The 6,116-nt window shown below is 41.2% G+C and overlaps 1 long non-coding RNA gene across 2 annotated transcripts in view; it reads left to right on the top strand.

Moving 5' to 3' along the window:
- LOC109028365 (uncharacterized) overlaps positions 1-6,116 on the top strand; it is a 133,468-nt gene that overhangs the window by 1,077 nt on the left and 126,275 nt on the right. The gene's annotated exons all lie outside the window — the stretch shown is intronic.

The following is a 6,116-nucleotide window of genomic DNA, read 5'->3' as shown; positions in this document are numbered from 1 at the left end:
TGTGTCTAGCCCATTTTTATTTTCGGTTTTAACCTTCACGACAGCCGCGGAGCATCTGAGCGCTTCTTCCTCTTTCCTCTTCCCCCAGCGCTCCCCTCCCCCGCGGACCGCTCCCCTCCTGTCGCCGCGTCCTCGCGTAGAATGGTTGTCTTGGCGACCGTTGGCCGCTGCCGCCTCCACGCTCTGCCCCGCGCCCAGACACCCCGACACCCCTTGATCCCGCCGCCTGACTCCTCGGCGTACGTTCTCTCTCCGGTCTCCCCCTCCATGTCCCCTCCTCCCCTTTTCTTCCACATCACCGATCCTTTCTGGACTCTCTCCCTTCCTCCTTTCCAGCTGGGAGACAGGAAAAGCGGTCCTGTTTGGGAACAGTAAAAGCAGGGCAAGGAAAGGAAGGAGCGGCAGAAAGGAGGGGTGAGTCGAGGACACAGGGGCAGCCCGAGAATGCGGAGGAGCCGGGTCCTGAGCGCGGTCTAAGCGAGGCTCGGCTCTGGTCCAGGAACTCGGACGCGGGCTCGCCGGCTCTCCGCGCGCGGGAAGTCGAGCCCAGGACGCCGCCTTCAGGCCGGCGCGCTGACCCGGTGCCCCGACCCGGAGCCTGCGGTCTGCCTGGATCTGTCCTAAACCTCGCGGGCTGGACCCGCGGCCTGAGTGGCTGGGTGTGTGCCAGAGGATACGGGACTAGGCCCAGCTCCGGGAACCTGGAAATGTGGCCCGCTTCTCAGTGGCTTCCTGTTCATGCGCTTGGGCCTAGTGGCCTAGTTGAAGAAGTGGAACCACAGCGTGAGCCGACAGGGCCTTACAGATCCGTCGTCAAGCCCCCCAGACGTTACAGGGGAGGAAAGTGAGGCCTGTACTGGCCGAGCCACCCACTTAAGGCGGTGCGGTAGCCTAGAGGAGCGGCAGACTTCTCTTTCCCCATCCCCCGCCCCGTCACTTGACGTTGCTGCCTGACCTCGGTACAAACCCAAGACAAAACGGGGCCCTTTGGAAAAAGTGAGATTTAGCGATCACTCTTACGTAGCCACTCTAAATATCTATCTAGATATTTACAAATGCACCTCCCCGGTAGGTAGAGTTCACTCAGAATTTACCCAACACCGTGCTTTGTGCTGGGGCCACATGCCACCTCTGTCTAGTATGGCTGCTCTTTCTCCCTCTTCGCAAATCTAGCTCTTTTTCCTTCAGGTCTCTTCTGAAGTAAGTAGCCCTTCCTCAGAAATGCTTCCCTTTTCAGGCACCCTCATACCACCGTGATTTTTTTCTCTATAGCACTTAGGACGAAGAGATTATTTTACTTATGTATTTGTTTGCTTGTTTGTTGTGTAGAATGTCAGCTCTATGGGAACCAGATCCTTTTATGCGTCTTCCTGTGCGCCTGTGCCACGCCCCCAGTATTCCCCTCCTACCACCACCTTCAGCCGGCCTCCGCTTCTGTAGGGGGGCATTAGGTTTTCTGTCCCACAGAGGAAGGGCGCTTTAGAAAGGGTTAGTTCATCCTGGAAGAAAAACGATGTCGGATGCCAGCATAGTGTCATTTAAAGATACTGGAGGAATGGAGTGGGAGCGGTGAGGGTTTCTTGGGCCTAGACAATGTAACTAGTTGTTGCAATAAAGCATGGTGGGGAAAGGAGAAAAGGCACTTATTAAACATCTTTTGAAGTCGCTATCTGTATCAGTCAGTTCTCCAGGGAAACAGAACCAATTGTGTGTGTGTGCGTGCCAGTACCACACATATGTATATGTATATACACACCGTCATGGGGTTGCTTAACAACAGGGATACATTCTCAGACATGTATCTTTAGGCGATTTCATTGTTGTGCAAACATCATATACAAACCTAGATGGTATAGTCTATTATACATCTAGGCTGTATGGTATGGGCTATTGCTCCTAGGCTGCAAACCTTTACAACATGTTACTATACTGAATACTGTAGATAATTGTAACAAAATGTAGTTTTATATCTAAACATAGAAAAGGTAGTATGTTGTGCTACAACTTTAGGACAGCTATGACATCACTAGGGGATAGGAATTTTTCACATCCATTATAATCTTATGGGACACCACCAATATGTGACTGTGGTTGACTGAAGCATCGTTATCCAGCACATGACTCTGTGTGTGTATACAATTTTATATATACGTACATTATATGTCTACACACACATATGTGGGGGAGAGAAAGAGAGGGAGGGAGAGAGAAAGAGAGAGAGAGAGAAAGAGAAAGAGAGAAAATACTTATTTTAAGGAATTGTCTCAGAAAATGGTGGGGGTTGACAAATTGGAGACCCAGGGAAGAGTTGTTGTTGCAAGACTTGAATCCAAAGGCAATCTGGAAGCAGAATTTCTTCTTCCTTGAGGGACCTCAGTCATTTCTCTTAAGCTCTTCAACTGCTTGGATGAGGACCACCCATATTATTGAGGATAATCTGCTTTTTAAAGTCTACTGACTTAAATGTTAATCACATCTAAAAAATACCTCCACAGCAATATTTAGACTGGTGTTTGACTCAAACACTGGGTACCACAGCCTAGCCAAGTTGACATACCAAATTAACCGTCACATTATCCCGTCATGCCTGAGGGGTTCTCTGACCCTCAGTTTTCTGAGGATCAAATTTAAATTGAGGGATCTATCTTTATTTATTGGAGCCATATAGCTCAAAGTATAATTATTTTCTCTCCACAGGAACTAGACCTAGGGATAAGGGTAATTGCTTATTTCAGAGGAATGCCATCTGAATAAAAGGATAATTATATAGTAAGCTCCCTGTTCAAAAAATGTAAATATTAAAGTTTGAACATCTAAATTCCATCTTGGTTTCCCCCACTGCCGCTGCCCAATACCTGTTCTCTTTCAGTTGCAGTATGCAGGGGAATTCTAAGTTTAATATTAGTCTCAGCAAAATACAATGGTGAAGATGACTCTTTCTAGCATAACAATGGGTATGTGGTATTCCAAATACTTTTGGAATGCGGAGTGACTATTGGCTATGTGCTCTCCAAAAAATTAATAATGAAGAACTGAGCATGTAATTTCACTTATATTACTTATTTTATCCTCACAGTGGCCTTTCAAAATTGGGATTATTACTCCTGTTTTACAGGTGGAAAGAATGAGGCCTAGAAAGCCTCAAATCTTGAACACTTCATGGCCAGCAAGAGCCAGGGCTGGAATCATCAGGCAGGCCTTTGGGTTACAAGCCTTGTGCCTTTTCTGTTGTCCCAAAGGCCAGGGTCAATAGGGAGTAAGTTATCTGTGGGTCACTTATGCAGACAGAATCACTGAATATTGGAAGTTTTGGGGGTTCTCTTCCACTGGCCTAAAAACCTGAGTTAATTGAGTTTTTTTTAACAGGGGTAAATAATTTTCTGTTTTAGATCAGCAAATTCATTCCATAGGCAGGGATAGGAGAGAAAAATCTTACTGAATATCCCTTGTCTTGTTCTCCTCCTCCCCCAACTTAATGTCCTATGACACTAGCTTTATCCCTTAGGTAACTCTTGATTATCCAAATTTCATGAGAAACTTTCCTAACATTGCACATGCTCAAACTCAAAACCCCAAAGTCATAAGAAAAAAGATAACATAAGCAAGAATAAAAAACAATTATTTGATCATATATGTCAAAAGATAAATTACTAGACTATATAAATAAATACATAATCCAGTAAAACAACAATCCAATAAAAAAGGCAAAGGATATAATAGTTTATAGTAGAATATGTGCAAATAGTAAAAAATAAAAAGATAATCTTACTCATTAATAAACAAATGTAAACAGAAACAATGGCATATAACCACAAGTGTGGCAAAAAGAAAAAAGACTACTTTGACAAAGTTGTCAGGAAACAATCACTCTTACTATTACAACTTGGTGTAATTGTTTTGAAAGGCAGCATTACAATATCTATCAAAACTGTATGAGAATATATGTACCCTTTGACTCAGCTATTCCACTATTTTAAGTATGTAAAGACACACACAAATAATGTATGGAAATATATATACACATATATACTATATAGTATATATAGTTCATATGTATATGTTTGTGTATATATCTATATACTTATATACACCCTTTGACTCAGCAATTCTATTCCTATAACTCATGTATGGAACATATATATAATACATATCTTTATATACACATATGTACACACATATCTGTAAGTATGGGAAGATGTACACACATGTACATATATATATACATACATATGTATATATATATTTTATGTATGGATACATATGTATATATGGATAGATTTTACACCCACAGACACATTTAGATATGTAACTTCAGCTAAAGCAATTCACTCCTGTATAAATTGCTACAGATAACTTGTATAAGTATGCAGAAATGTTTCTTTATAGCAGTGTGTATTAGCAAACAAAGTGCAAGAAAGAGAAAAACGATTGACATGCTTGTGAGGAGACTGTTTTTTTTGTTGTTGTTGTTAGGGCTCATTCATAAAATATAAAACTGTGCAGCCATAAACAATAATGAAGTACATCTATATGCACTGACAATGGAAGTTGTCAAAGATCTATTGCTAATTAAAGAAAGCAAGTGAGAGAATAGTATGATCCCATTCATGTTTTCCAAATATGCATGCTGGGGGAGAGATGTTTGCAATTATATGTACTTATATTTCTGGAAGGATAATAAAATATTTGTAATAGTGGTTACCTTTGGGTAGTAAGAACGAGGGTGGGAAAAATTTCAGATTTTTGCTTACTACTTTTTGCTTTCTGGACTGTTTGAAAGTTTACCATGAGCAAGAATTATTAAATAACAACCACAGGAATATTGGGGCTCAAACCTAGAGATTCTAATTTTGTAGACCTGGAGCTGATCAACAAGTCTAAATGTTAAAACATCCTCATGGGTGATTCTGACATGGAGCCAGCATTGAGAAACAATTTTCTGAAATGCAAGGGGTTTTAAACTTGTTGCCCTCAAATGACTACTGAGGCAAACACCATTCTTATAGACATAAGACATACTTGGGAGCAAATGTATAATAAAGTGTTATGCTTCCCTAGAAAGGGGACGACCTTAAATCTTTCTGTTTATGGTGGTATTTAAACATATTAAAAACTACTAATTTTGGAATAGTCTTACTGTGATAAGTCTAACTATCAAAGGCAGTCCAGAGATTAGCAAATAACAAAGGATGATCAAATGTTTTTCAGAAAATATTATAGGTGGCACTTTGGCAGGCGATTCTGAGAATGGTGAGAGGGTACCTCTGTGCCCTAGGAAAGGTGATAGAGCTTAGAAACTCAGAACTCAGATGGAATGAGGAGCCATGCCATATACATCTTTCCAACAGTCACCCTCTAGAAGAAAACTCTGTGTTGACAATAATCTGCTGACCTGTCTGTGGGTTTGTGAACAGAATAAACTGTTTCTTCTTTTATGTTTGTGTATTATTGCTTATAAATATATTCTAAAATATATAATAACAAACAATAACAGTACTTGCAGCTTAATTGAAGAAAAAATGCAAGTATCTTATTTATACTAAGAGAAGAGAGAAACCTGAAGAACAATGGATTATCCTTACATATTTGGTTTGGGATTACATTGAGAGCTACCTAAATACCAGACACTCATTCTTGGTCCTGACTCCTACTCTGTTATCCATAGCTCAGTACCTAGTATCTGGCGCAGAAAGAAGTGGAATGGAATTATCAGGAAGACCCAGTTTTTAGCCAAGACTAAAAGGTTTTAGCCAAGGGGATGGAAGAATTTGTGCATAGATAGACAGCAGATGGGGATTCGTTTAAAATGGAATGGAGACCCAGAGGTCACATAAGACAGGGTTCAGAGGAAGTAGCCCCAACAACATCATAATAGAGAACATTGATAATGAGAGGATAGATAGATTATGCATTTGGGGAGGAGGCCAAATATGAGAAATAAGACATGGTTTACTTACTGTAATTGGTCTTAAAGTTTTGAGTGGAACTCTGTTGTAAAATATTTTCTGTGCCAGAGCTGACTCCATATATCTACTGGAAGTCTAATACCAGGGGCTTCTGAGTGTGAAGTGGATTAATAGGTGTTTGGGGTCCTTTGTAAACTTCTAGTGTAATGT

The sequence above is a fragment of the Gorilla gorilla genome, chromosome 13 (assembly GCF_029281585.2).
Source record: "Gorilla gorilla gorilla isolate KB3781 chromosome 13, NHGRI_mGorGor1-v2.1_pri, whole genome shotgun sequence".
Classification (NCBI taxonomy): domain Eukaryota; kingdom Metazoa; phylum Chordata; class Mammalia; order Primates; family Hominidae; genus Gorilla; species Gorilla gorilla.
Note: the sequence above shows the minus strand (reverse complement) of the source record. Positions and strands in the feature narration are given on the sequence as shown.